The 14,605-nt window shown below is 47.7% G+C and overlaps 1 protein-coding gene across 1 annotated transcript in view; it reads right to left on the bottom strand.

The window, feature by feature from the left end:
* The window catches only part of LOC118789729 (Kv channel-interacting protein 2), a 171,778-nt gene that overhangs the window by 79,506 nt on the left and 77,667 nt on the right, over nt 1-14,605 (bottom strand). The window lies entirely within an intron of this gene.

Below are 14,605 nucleotides of genomic sequence, written 5' to 3' on the forward strand. Positions count from 1 at the left end.
AACTTAGAATATAATACGGCAGCGAGTTATATTAAATGTGCTGGTACGGTATCCTACGTCGTGGACTATGTAGCCTGATCACCTACAAGCCAAAGCGAACTAAGAATTCCTGGGATGCTAAGTAGAATTGGGAATTGGGGAACTAAAACGCAGGTTAGAACAAAATGGAGTCAGATTTGAGATATTTGATAGGCAGATTTTAACATCACTACTTCCAAAGACACAAACGCACGCATCTGCCTTCAACAGCCACCACTTCCCTCATTGGTTGTGACTGGCTGTCTTACAGGTCCCAAGGGGAGTCAGCCAGGGGTACAAGGCTGTAAGGTCAGGATGCAGTTCTGAAGGACTACTGAGTGAGGAGTGTGGGTGTGTATGCGTTTGTGTGTGTGTGTGTGTGTGTGCGTGTGTGTGTGTGTGTGTGTTTGTGTGTGTGTGTGTGTGTGTGTGTGTGTGTGAGTATCTGTGTGCTACCTTTATACACACACGTACATGCATGCTCAAAAATACACAAGCACGCACACACAGAAATGCACACATCCAATGACAAGACGGCAGGGTATTGGCTTTTTTCTGTTCGCACTGGCAGCTGACAATGATTGATCAGGAGCCAAGAGAACACATGTTCAAAGCCTGATCAGCCACATGCTGAGTCGATGACCAAAACCCTTAGGAGGGGTCGGGACTGGGCCCTGACCATTGGTCAGCATCGTGTTAGCTGATCCAGAGAATTAAAAATCACCTTGAGTTACTCAGGAGGAAGATAGAGAGAGTGAGAAGAGCACTGCAATGTAACCTGTAACCTTCACACTCTGTCGTCCTCTGTCCCATGGCTGACAAATCAGCCACTCCTCATCGCGGAGTCAACCACACTGCGGCTATCAATGCCTTGTGAGAATGAACCAGAGAGTGCTCCATTTATCACAGCATAAACACACACCATAACACTATGGACACACTGAAACAAACTACTGAACCACATCCAACCCCCACCCCACCCCCCACCCCCCCACCCCCCCCCCCCCCACAACACACACACACACACACACACACAATTTTGAACCAAGGTACAAATCAAAAGCTAATTAGAAGAGGTGTCAGTGAGGGCTGTGCACTCACCACAGAAGGGCCTCTGGCTCTGTGTGCCTCTTACTGAACCCTCTCACTCTGCCAAACCCACAGACCGAGCTCCTTAACATTTAATGACCTGGGGGCTCAGGTGAGGGACACACTTGTGAAGATGAATTATTTACCAACATTTTAAGAGTTAATGTGCGTCTCGCGGGGAGGGAAGGGGGGGCTTTCTCCCCCTATATGTTTGGCACGTTCACAAAAGCAGGGACAAAGATGGATTCAGGGTACGCCCATTCATCAATTTAAGCAGAAATCAAAACGGCCCTCTCCTCAGCTGCTGCCGCTGAACACTGTGTGACAGGCTGCCTGCTTGGTCACAAAGTGGCTGCCATAAATCTCTCTGTCAGCTCGCTGCTCCCATGCCCCTCCTGGCCGCTCCACCAGCTTCCTGTGACAGAGTGCCCTGGTGTGCCATCTCTCCTCCAAAAGAAGACAACTGTTAGAATAAAATAAAGAACAGGTCGACTGCATTCTGCGCTGATCATCACTGGCACTGTTTTTCCTTCTATGCACACAGAAGAGAGACAGAGGAACCAAGGGCACAGGAGAGGGGCAAGGGAGAGAGAGAGGAGAGGGTGAAAGAAGACCTGAGAGCATAGAGAAATAGAAGAGACTAGGGGGAGAGAGGAAAGGAGGTGAGAGGAGAGGAGAAAATAGCTAAAAGGAAGGGAAGAGAGCAGACACTGAAAGGAGAGGAGAAAAAGAAAGGAGAAGAGAAAGAAGGGAATGATTTTATGGAAACAGTTATGCCAATAAAGCATTTCAACTTGAATTTGAATTTGAGAGGAGAGAGAAGAGAAGAGAAAGGAAAAGAGAGAGAAGACAGCATGGTTGGACCAATCAGTCTTTGACATTCCACAGATGCACTCGGCCGAAGGCAACCTAGCTCGGCAGCGCCTGTAATTGCTCCCAGAGAAGGGCTGGATGAAATAATGCTCAGATGGTAATGGGGATGTATTTTTAAACACCCTGAGCAGCAACAGGACTGTGAGGGAGGAGGGGGCACCTTCTCTGCAGGGGGAGAACATGTGTATGTATCTGTGAAAGAGACTGACAGCCTGATGGAGAAAAGCATTTTAGAGGACTGATTTCTACGACTGGTGGTCTCACTGTTCTGAGAGCAGGTGGAGGTATACTTAGAGGATGCCTCTGAGATCATATGTTACTGTTTTAAGTTTAGGAAGAGGTGTTTTTTGAAGTACGTTTTTTGAAGTATGTTTTAAGACCGGTGGTCTACTGGTCTGAGTTCCGGTGTAGGAAGGCTTTTTAAATGATTGCTTTCTAAGAGTGGCAATCTCACTGGTCTGAGTTCAGGTGTAAGATGGCATTTTTGAGCATTTATGTCCAAGATTGGCAGCCTCACTGCTCTGAGATCAGGTGTCAGATTCAGCACCACAGGCTGCGAACCGCTGCATATCGCGAAAAAATAATCCCTGCCTCTCAGGATCTGTGAGCTGCGCTCAATCTGCAGGGGGTGTCTTCAGATCACCTGCCTCTGACCTGAATCTAAAGTGCAAAGCCTGAGAGATAGACAGAGTGAGAGCTGCAGCTCTGCGTTTGCGCTATAGAGGACTAAACCGTGCACATTCCATTCACCATCTCTTTACCTTGATGAGAGCAGCAAAATATCTGAATAAAAATCAACATCAGTGTATGGATGAACCATATTGGTCTGTGTGAGACATTATCGCATCCGCTCAATACTCACAGATCACTTCCTCTCCCACTCCCACTCCTGTGGGCTTCTCTAAGGTCGTGCACTACATAATGTTTGACATAAATGTATATAGTGTATATATAAATGAAAATATAAACAATGTATATATAAATACGTATAAGAAAGACTGGATGTGGGAGAGAGAAAGGGAGTCTGACACTTAACTTCTAAAAAATGAACCAAGTCAAGACATCTTGGGCTATGTCCAGGTATGTGTGGTAATGAATTGTTTTGATTGTCATGTTTCCCCACGCAATGTCATGGTTAATTCATGAAGGTTAGATGCCTGGACATGGTAAGAATACTCTTTTTCCAGGCTGACAGCATATTGTAGCCCTGCGATCTGAGAGGGGTGTAACTCTCATGTCAATCTCAAGCAACTTCTAGCAATTTCATACAGCCTATAGCTGTGTACTGCACCAGTCACCTCACCAATTTACTCAACTCAACCCTGGCAACCCACTACCATTCACCAGCATTTATCTCTTATCCCCTGCTCTCGCTGTCTATCCTTTCCTCCTCCCAACCTCATATCTCCTCCACCCTGGCAACCCATTACCATCAGGTGACATTCAGCACTGCTCCCCCCAATTCCCCCACGCCTGTCAGCTGCTAATAGGCCTTTATTTTTAGAAAGGAGTGGAAGGTGTGAACATGACGGATGGGGGTGACGTTTCCCACCTCTCCTGTGAGGAGCAGGGAGTGGGGAGGGGGCTAACGTAATGTTCTGATACGAGCTGGAAGAAGTGCTACTACTGTGGTCCCACGGCCACCCAGAACTACAGACACGGGCTCTTCCTCAAAGCAGAGCAACCTCTGCCACTCCAACAGGGAGCCCACATATGGGTATCAGTGCATCTTTGGCACCAAGCAGCATAGATGGATAAAATTGTAACCTATTTACAATTTTATGTAAGTCGCTCTGGATAAGTCTGCTAAATGACAATATTGTAATATAAATGTAAAAATTGTCTTTTCAATACCTCAATGTTCTGGACAAGAAATACAGATATAATATCCAACCACAGAATTCCTTTTTCCCTCTGTTCAGAGCAGCATCAATTCTCTTGATGAGCATTACGGTAATGTTCTTAATCATATTATAAATGCCATTAATTATACAGGTTCATAAACCACAGTTGGCTGTGTAAGGACTGTGCAGATGTAGCTCATATAGGATGATTATATAAGGTTTGAGTGTATCTATGGCATGCAGACAGTTATATCGACCCAGCAGGGAAGAAACGTTTTGTTGGAACAGCATTGCTGTTGTTCCTTCCTCGTCGTGATGAGACCCGGTGCGGAGAGTCGGGCTGAGGGCAGGGGGGGCGGCTGAGGTGACAGCCGTTGGTTGAGGTGACGGCTGTGGGTTGCTGAAGAGCCACTCTACACCCCATCTTGACTCCCAAATGAGCTTAGTCACCGCGACTGTCTCCTGGGCTCGAGTGTGACAAAGACAAGGCTAGGGTAACGGCGAGTGTGTTTAACTCCACTCACACTGACACGTTTCCCAAAGCCAGCGCTCCCCTGCGGTGGCTCAGTCGCCATGCTGTGGTGTGTGTGTGCCAGCACCGTGTGGCACAGGCTGGTTTTACTGAGGTTGGTGCGTGGGGTTTGTCCGTGAGGCTACCAATAAACTACTCTCCATGCAGTACTGAAACTTCTTAAAAAATGTAGGATAAAACAAACCCCTGCTGGGAAGTCACACAGCAGGGAGACAGCTGGCCACAGGGAGGCACTGTAGGACACACCCCCAGCTATAAAGGAATAAGGCTTATTTTGGAAGACGTCCCAGCAAAAATGAGGTGTCACCCCCAGCCATAGCTGTCTATCATGAGGTGCAGAGGGAGTCTGGACGCCATTCACTATATTACCCTCATTGCTCCTATTATATTAGCTTGGCACACTCTCTTGTCCAGAGCAAAATACAGAGCTGACAATCTTTAAATGTTATCTGTTTGCACAGCTGTATATTTCACTGAGGCAATTTGGGTTAAGCACCTTTCCCAAGGGTACACCAGTGAAATTAACTGACTGGATTTGGGTTATACCTCTCACCCCCTCAGGAAGCAGCATTAAAACTGGGAATGGGCAATTGTTATGATCCTCCACTCAAATCCATCTGACAAGCCCAAGGAGGATGGGGAGAGGTGGGCTTACTCAGTGTCACCCATGTCACTGCCCAATGTCCCGCTGTCGCTATAGTTAAGACCCACAGAGCCAGTGGTCAGCTCACCCTCATGTAACCCATACAGTAGCAGTCTTCTGGCTGCCTGGAGGCTAAAACAGCACATGCTTCTAAAACCAGTATTTCTGAGTCAATGCTTTCTGGGAATCCAAATTAGCATTCTGCCAAGCTCCTGCGAGTGGTCCATGACAGATGCGTGACAAACATTAAGGACCCATGGAGAACACGAAACGCTGTTTTGTTGAGTTTTTTTTCTTATTCAATTAGGAGCTTCTTTGAGCCTGTCAGTGCATTTCTCCCACTGCGCTGCCGGTACAATACCCTTTGAAGCCGGCCGGGAATATTGGACACTGTCTTCTGATGATTTCTGCAAATAGCCCAATCTAGTCCAAAAAAAAAGTTTTTTTCCCCCTTCAGCAATCTTCTCCCATTTTTAGAATAACGGCACAGACTGGTGAGCTATTCTGATATCAAGACATCAGACGGTAGAAGGGAGGGTGCAAACGAGGAGGTGTCACGGGCGGTGCAGAGGGAGAGGTGGTGAAAAGTTTCGGAGAGGCAATTAGCACCTGAGCACTTTAGGTGAGAATCTTCACATCTTTGTGCCCGACAAGCAAAAAAAAAAAAAACATCGTCCAAAAAGGCAGCTGATCTCTCTGTGGTGTCGGCTGATGCCACGTCTAATTTTCAGAGGAGGTGAGGCTGTGTTCAGACAGTGAGATTAAGGGGTTCAGACCCCGTGCCCCAAACATGCTCCCACTAGCTGCGGTTCACGCAGGACCCCCTGCCTTCCTGTTACACAGCTCATCACTACTCTCCCCGAGAGTGTGACTCACCATTCTGTCTCTCACTCGTACAGGCCTAGCAGCTTCCACATGAACTACAGCTACGTAAGGCTGACCATTTTTAAATATTACAGCAGAATTGCATTACAGCCATGCCTAATTTAAAACAACTCAACATGCTTAACCTAAAATACTTCCTACTGTAGGAAAAAGTCAATTTGCACTAACACTAGGAAGTATTGGTTCTCGCGCAGTGCGTTACTAATGCATGGAATATCTTACCGGGACCCATAATGGAGGAGCAGGCTGGACGTGGTGCTAGACAGATTCTAAAGACTACAAGCAAAAAGATAAGCCAGGAGGGACGATATGTCCTGTTCTAACCCTTAAACCCTCTGCTGCTTTAATTAAGACGACTGGGATGTGAACAGCTCTCTCTCCTGCTTAACATATTCACAGATGAGGCTGCAGGGCATGTCACCCGTTTCACCCGTTAGAGGCAGAGCCTTGCGTTTGCACAGCGCTGCCACCAGAGGGTGCTTCACTGGCCTGTAAGGAACAATGCAATGCTGTACATCATTGAATCATGGGGTTGTTGGCAGTTTGGCTAGATTTGCACAAAGAGAGACTGTGACAGTAAGCCCCAGAGCTCAGGGCCAGCCCAACGGGAGAGGGTTCCCTGCTGAGTCCTCGTATTGCCAATTGAGCAGAGATATTAGGCAACGCCTTGTTAAACAAACAGACCTCATTCGCCTGCACCTACCAGACCCATACCAGGTCACCTCTTTATTTTCCCAATGAGCCCTTTACCCTCCCCAGGCACTCAGCCTCATCAGCGTTCCCAGCATGCATTGCTTCCTAGCAGTCCTTCACACAGATTTGCACTTCATTAATGGTCATACAGTGGAAGCACATCCGTTTAACGCCAGCCTGCACTGACAGAACAGGAAATGGAAAAGCCAGCTGACAGTGCCTGATATTACATTAAAGCTTCCAGTGTACCCAGGGACATCTGTCTCCAGGCATGATTAGACAGGATTGTGTTTAGCCGTGATGGATGGTTGCTGCCTATTTAAGTCAATCAAAACATGTTTGCGCTGTACAAGGAAGTCATGTCTGGTTACCTTTACTGTAGAGTTTGGTAGGTAACACATGTGAAAGCCTACCATTCCTTCCTACCATAGCCAGTGACATGGCATGTACACACACAACTTAGGGCCAGAGGTCTCTACGTGTCGGAAACTCCTCCCCGTAATAGCACGTGCTCTGATTACACCTTTTCAGAACACGACTGAGGTGCAAATCCTACCACTGCGTTCATTCCAGACTCTTTGGAGCTCTTTGTGAATGATGGCATTTAATTAGCTCAGAAATATCCATCCAGTTTAGCGGAGCTTTAACTATTTTGGAATGCAGTCAGGTCCGCAAGCTAGCCAGCTGTCACCCATTATCCAGGGCAAAATGTGTCTCTCCCTCATCAAACACAGTTAAAATGTGCATTCCATCACATTTTTTTCTAAGAGAGAAACCTTTTAGAGGGTTACATTAATACAACTCTCACTCCACTCCTGTACCTCCTGCCCTTTAATGCAGGCTGAAAAAGCCACACCAGGCATGACACACAGGGAGACAACCAGTAAAGTGAGGGACACACTCCCATAGAGGAGAGGACCACACTCCCATAGAGGAGGGACACACTCCCATAGAGGAGAGGACCACACTCCCATAGAGGAGGGACACACTCCCATAGAGGAGAGGGACACACTCCCATAGAGGAGGGACACACTACTAGAGGAGAGGAGAGGAGAGACAGAGAGAGGGGAGACACTAGAAAGAGTCGAATTCCTTGTATGTGTAGAAGCATGCTCGTTCAATAAAGTCTGATTCTGATTCTGAGAGGGACACACTACCAGAGAGGAGGGACACATGGCAGCAGGTGATTCTTTGATGATTTTCAGTTGTGTTGAGCAGCCACAAAGCCTTACAGACTAAAATCCGTTGGGCAATCGTGTGTTGAACTATGGCACACCGTCCGCTGAAATAGGGAAAAATGGCTCGCAATCAATGCACCTTGCGTTACTGCTAGACCTCAGCACTCTTCTCTCAGCCACTCACACCCCTCCATATTCACCCTCTTTGAATATGGGCCTCTGACACCTGATAACCGCCCCTCACATGTTCCATCCCATGATGCCTTTTTTCCCTCAGACCATGGTGCTGATGGCCAGATGGCAGCACAGCGCCTGATTGGCCAGTCTGATCTGCTCCCTGAGTATGAGGACAACAGTGGGGTGGTCAGAGAGCGTAGCGCATCGGCTCCTTTGATTCCACCTCAACTTCGTCACTGTCTCACCCCTTTCACTCAGCCAGGGAGGCAGGCGAACAGACGGACAGACAGCCACCCGCGAGCACGAGCAGCTAACCAGCACAGCAAGAAGGATGGCCGTGTCCAACGCGCTTCAGACCTGGGATTCAGTCCAGCTAGCCGCACAGCCTACAAGCAAAGACTCGGACTGCTGCCTCATCTCAAGAAAAGAAATACATAATCTCAATAATCAAAGTACTCCGAGTAAAACTGCACACATCTTATGCCAAGCGTAGGAGAAGCATGACAAGATTCCCACGGAGCTGAGATACAGTACTCAAAGGTTCTCGGATTATTTATAGTTGGCTTTGTGCAAACAGGTAAAAAAAATCAAGATAACGTGCAATTTAAAGAACTCTTATCTGCATGCAATTATGGGCTGGCACCATATGCGCTCAGGTAATCAGTAGGTATTAATTAGCAATTAATATATTAATGATCTCTTGTGTTTAGGGGGCGGTGTGCTGCAGTTTGATTGCACAGTGTTGCTTTGATAATGAATCACTTGCGGCCTGCATCAGGGCACACCATGAGACCCCCTCAACCCCACCACCACTCCTGGCACGCGTACGCTGCTCGCTTCAGACGACAGCCAGCATCCCCACTTACTGTACTGTCAGTGCAAATCAGGGGAGCCCTTAGTGAATCACGCATGTGGGTTTGGTTCATTATTCATGTGTTTATTTTTTTGTTTGTTCCTTGAGACGTTGTTCCGATGTCATGCTTAGAGGCGCTGTGGTTATCAGGATGGATTTGCTTTTGTCAGACATGCAGCAGCGAGAAGGTACAGTGTCTTGAGTCGGGGGGGCAGGATTTTTCATGCTAATGAGGCACGCCGCTTAGTCGACGACATGTGCTCCCGGCTGTCTAATCAAAGCGCCAGGTGGCGCGTTATGCAGTCTGTCTGCGTGGAATTCTGGGTAAATCTCTCCCTCTGCCCTCTGCCTTAACTGTGAAGACTTCAACTAAGGCCATGGCTTTAGAACACTAACATGCTGACGCACTAATGTGCTACCATGCTATCACCCCTATTGGGCTCACACTAATTTCCTGCGTTTAGGGGCCTGCCAGTGTCTCTGTAAGACTGGGCCAAGCACTTTCATTTCTGCACACACAAGCTCCCAACTTTTCAGTAAAGGAACGGCGTCTGAAGAAACAGGGGGGCAGGGGGATGGGCTGCGATGGTTGTTTTGGCAACCGCTCAATGGTTCAATAAGACCAGGTGTTGTTTATTGATAGAGAGCTCTTTAGAGCGCTGTGTGCATTCTGCTCGCCGTCTTTTCATGTGCAAATTGAGAGCACAGATTTACCTTTGTGTCTCCCGCTCAGCCAAACATCCCGAACGCCGGGTGAATCGCTTCTTTGTTTCCGCCAAATTAGACGTGGATTGCCGTGTGCCTCGCTGTCCCGGCGCTTCAGGTGAGGTTGCCGGGGTGAATGGCAGTGGTGCGCAGGGCGGGCTGACAGACAATGAGGAGGAGGAGGGTTCCTCACAAGAGACCGTTACTCCAGCTCAGACCTGAGAGAAACCTATGATGTCGAATCATACTGTTCGCTCAGCAGCGGTCTCCCTCAATATAAATAAATCAGTACTTCACCTCACATCAGTCACTGAGCGGGTAAGTCTCATTGGAGCTCGACATTAATTTTACATCTTCTGGGAAAAGTCGATATTTGGAAAAAGAAGTAGTAATTGAGTCAATGCTAGACAAATTAACCCCTGGGAGATTTGGGTTCAATTGGACATACCAAGCACACCTGTTCACAGACCTTTCAAGATTCAACCCATGCAACCAAACACATTCCCTGGTTTGAAGTTGCACAGGGTATTGCAATACTCCCTTGAGGCAGGCTCAGGTTTGGCCTCTACTATAGGAAAACTGGCCCCTGGTGTGAATGCATGGCTTTGAGAAGGAACCACTGCAGCCCACTGAATAACGCCAGGGGGAGCGAGTAACTGAAGCTGGTTACCCTCTTGCTTTCTATTTACATTATTGTCATTTTGTCTCTTATCCAGAGTCACTTACAACTTTATCCATTTATACAGCTAAACATTTACTGAGTAAATTGTGGGTTAAGTACTTCTCCCAGGGGTACAACAGCAGTGCCCTAGCAGGGAATCAAGCCAGCAACCTTTCAGTTACATGCCCTGCTCCTTACCACTACATTACACTGCTGCCCTCTTTACTGAGAGAAAAAAGTCTGGTTCACATACAGTGGCTGTTTTCCTGGAGGCGGAAATGTTAACTGTATGACTGCACACCATTTAATCGCACTAAATAGATGTAGTTAGCTAAACAACGAAAACAATGTCCGCTGAATAATAAATTCCTCCCTCCCGCGGGACACATGATGCAGGAATGAAATTAAATGAATGCTAATTACTGGCTGTGCCGAGGAGGAGGGAGGCATTTGCTGCTGCATTATTAGGGAGACCCCAGTGGTAAACCATTTCAATAATCACTGGAACACTAAATCTGCCAAAAGCAGAGTGGATCAGAACAGCCTCCGGAGGGGCGAAGAGGGGGGCTCGCCAGCAGGAGCCATGCCTTAATTATCACTGTTTTTTGGTCGACGCACTTGTGCAGCCGTGTTTACTCCCCCCCCTCCCAGGAGATTACGGGAGTACATGCGGCGCAACAGCCCTGGCTAACAGTGCATGTGGAGCGAGGAGCATGTCTCGCTCACCCCCCTGTCCCACGGCCCCGAGTGCCCCTGCGCTCGGCACGTTTTTTCTGAAATGCTGCCACAGAGCAGGACCCTCGGCTGATTGGGGTCAGGCAGAATGCCCCGCTAAGCTAGCCCACGTTCCCAGAGGGGTCGTCCTCGCCTCTCAGCTGCGTGGGCAGTGCATAAAACTCAGCTGGACACCATGGAGATATTTCAATCAACCCATCAATCACAGTTTATGTACTACAAGAGCCACAGAGGTCGCTAACAAAGTGGCAGGAGGACCTTTGTCCCTACCACAGATTGCATTCTGAGCGCAGTATAGACAGTGGTGAGATGTGGAGGTGAGTTTGAGCACATGGCTGAGGTGTGACAGCTTTATTCCTCATGATCTGTGGCTTTATGCTGAACATTATTCCTGTGCCTCTTAACATCGTGCTGAGCTGAAGCGCACGTGTGAGGGTACAGGTATACATGCACACATGCAGATATACGCATACACACATACACACACACACAGACTGCACACTCACACACCATCCTGAACCAAGAATTCAGCTCTATTTCTGGCTCTAACTGCATGACGTCGCCCCCTCCAAAATCTGGTCACTACCCTGATCATGAGCTACACCGCTCCACCAGTCCAGCTCTCGGCCCTGCTTCTCTGCTTTATCTCTAGATGTCTATGTGTGTTGATGCTATTTATCCAGTGCAGAACAGTTTCGCACAGAGTGATGGGGGCCCCTCACATACCCATTCATGAGGAAGATACACCCCACCCCAGCCAGATACACCTGTTAGCACAGCACTCTGCAGCCAACAGGACACCTTAAGAGGCAGGCATCTGGTCCCTCCCAAATAAACCCCAAAACCACATGCAAATCCAGGTGGGCCAGGTGCTCCTCCTTGGGGGGCAGTGAGTGGAGGAAGGGAGGTGTAAGTGAGTCATCCAGGCTCAGGGATCCTGCCACATCCGGACCCATAAATAATGTCCTCTCTCCACCAGCATGGCATTACGACAGGCTGATAATGGCTGTGACATACAGGAACACTGCGAGAAAGTTAGATGGTTCACCACGGTGGACACAACACATGTCCATAACACTGATCGACCCCCGGAGTTTGGCTGAGAGAATGAAGTATGAATTACATTCAGGAGACAAAGGAAAATCACATGTTTGCTAGTGTATTCAGAAACATACTAATGACCGCATATATATTACAGTATTATAGGAAATCATGGCAGGTCATTTTACCTGCTTCACCTTTGCGCCAACACAGGTTTCAAGACAGTGGACTACACACCTGAGGAACCAACACAGGGTGGATACACACTTCCTTTCTCTCTCATACACACATGCACACAAACACACACAGACTGCAAACACACAGATATACAGAACCCCACATACACACAAACCTAGACACACCTACATATACAGACTGCAAACCTATAGATAGACACAAACCTGTTAATAAAAAAACACCCAAGGTGAATGACTTCCGGACAGGGGGAAACAGATGAGCCCATGCCTTAATGAATCCTCCCTCACTGCCACACACACCTTGTCCCTCTCCTGCCCCAAATGGCTAGAGTGATCGCTGGTGCAGGTCTAATATGGACCAAAATGGCTCTGAGTTGATAAATCAGGTCTGAGCAACCTTAATGAAATTGCTCTTTCACGTGGTCGTGGTAAGGTCCTGCCCATCAAAAAGCACAAGCTCCACTGCAAAACAAACAAATGGGGGATGGTCTCCATGGCAACCAGGAGGGTAGTAAACTTCAAATACACTTAAATTCCTTTTTTCAAAAAGAAAAAAAAAAATTTCCTCCCTAACACTGATTTTGGGGGAAAGCAGTCTCCATGGCCCACTGATACAGCAATAGCTGTTGCTTCAAAAGGAATTTCCTGATGCCCTTTCCTGGTTTTGCCAGTGCAGCACTGAGCTACAGTACATTATTTATCAAGGTCATTTTCACCTCTCCATTCAGAACTGGCTCCGGTCTTATTATTCCTTTCTGAATGGAGGAACGGAAGGTACAGTCCATTTTTCACAGACAAATCGCCTCATAAAATACACCGCCAAGCCCCTCTCAGATTCCTCGAACCAAATATTCAATCAAATTAATGGAAAAACTGAAACTGAAGGTTTACGGTGATGCAAATTTTTAATGGCGCCTTCATACTCATTGGTGTATGTTTGGCAATTGATTATTTTATTTATCATACAAATACCTGAATTCTTGCATAGTGAAGGGGGGTCATTGTTTCGTCTATGGAAAATCAATCTACCATATTGTGAAATGGTGGCGGTGTATTGCATTTGACTTTCACCGAGTGCTATTCCATCCCAGCACTGAAAACAGCCAGGTGTGGCATCCCTTTATTTTATGATCTGGGGAAACCTCACTCCCCTCAGAGTCAGAACTCTGAACTCTAGATGTCAGAATTCTGAATTTGGGAAGTCAGAATCCCCAATTCAGAAAGCTAGAGTTCAGAATACAGAAAGCAAAAATCTGGGATTTGGAAAGCCAGAATCTGGAATTTGGAAAGATGGAATCCAGAATTCAGGAAGCTAGAATGTGGAATTCGGAATTTGGAAAGTCAGAATTCACAAAGACGAGGCTAACACCAGCACTAACATCAGTTAGTGCACAGGAGCCGGAACCACTACACACCACTACACAAACCACACACAAAAGAAGCACCTTCAACCAAGGAAGCAAAAATCCCTGACCAGCAGGACAGACTGAAGGAAGGTAAAGATATGAGATGAGGGATGGAGTGATGGTGTGCAGCGTCTTTACCCAGATGATCACTGAGTGATGAAGACACACCTATAGAGGTGAGGCCAGGTGTTCGTCCACCTGTTAACTGAGATGGGAAATTCACACCACCTTGCTGCGATCCAGCTGCCTGCTGTACACTCTCCTCATGCATTTCCTCCGCCGCTGTCCTTACCCTGAGCCAGCTGCATTTACTAGAGCAATTCAAGTTCAGAGGTACAATGGTAGTGCCTCGCCTGGGAATTGAACTGGCAACCTTTTGGTTCTCAGACCTGCTCCTTACCACTACATCATATTGCTCATGAAGCCTGCACTCTTTGGGGAAAATATGCAGAACCACAAAGAGTACACTTCCTCATACATCGTTGCATCAGTATCCGAGCCCATACAGAATGCAAACCCCCTAAAGGGACACCTTTTTAACAGCTTCCACAATTCCAAAATAAATGCAATGAACCATGCAGGCTGAAACTGCAAACTCTGTAAGCGCAACTGTTCTGCCTTTCCTGTGAAAGCCGCTCTCACAGCCGCTCTTACATTGGACAGATTTCCTGAACCTCTGTGACTTAATTAGCCCCCTTCCCCTCCTATTTCCTTGTTAACCTGAAGCATAGTCACAGCGGAGTTAAGGGGGGCTGGGATTACTGGATCCCTACCTTGGGTCAGTGTTCCAGTGATGAAGCGGTAGAAGTACCGGGCCACTTTGGTCAGCTGCCTCTTGCACCTCTTCCTGCACTGGCTCATCTTGTTGGCAGGGCAGGAGCCGGAAGGTGGCTGTTTCAGACACTGTAATCGTAGGGGGAGACACAGGGGGCTGATGCCGATTCTCTTCACTCCTCTCACAGCAGCCGTGTCGCCTGTTTTTGGTGTCCACCTGTGGGCCGCTCGCTCAGCCTGCCGGCGTGAACCAGTATTCTCCTCCACTGGTGCTCCGCAGGGGTTCTTGTCAAAACTGGGG

The sequence above is a fragment of the Megalops cyprinoides genome, chromosome 15 (assembly GCF_013368585.1).
Source record: "Megalops cyprinoides isolate fMegCyp1 chromosome 15, fMegCyp1.pri, whole genome shotgun sequence".
Taxonomy (NCBI): Eukaryota; Metazoa; Chordata; class Actinopteri; order Elopiformes; family Megalopidae; genus Megalops; species Megalops cyprinoides.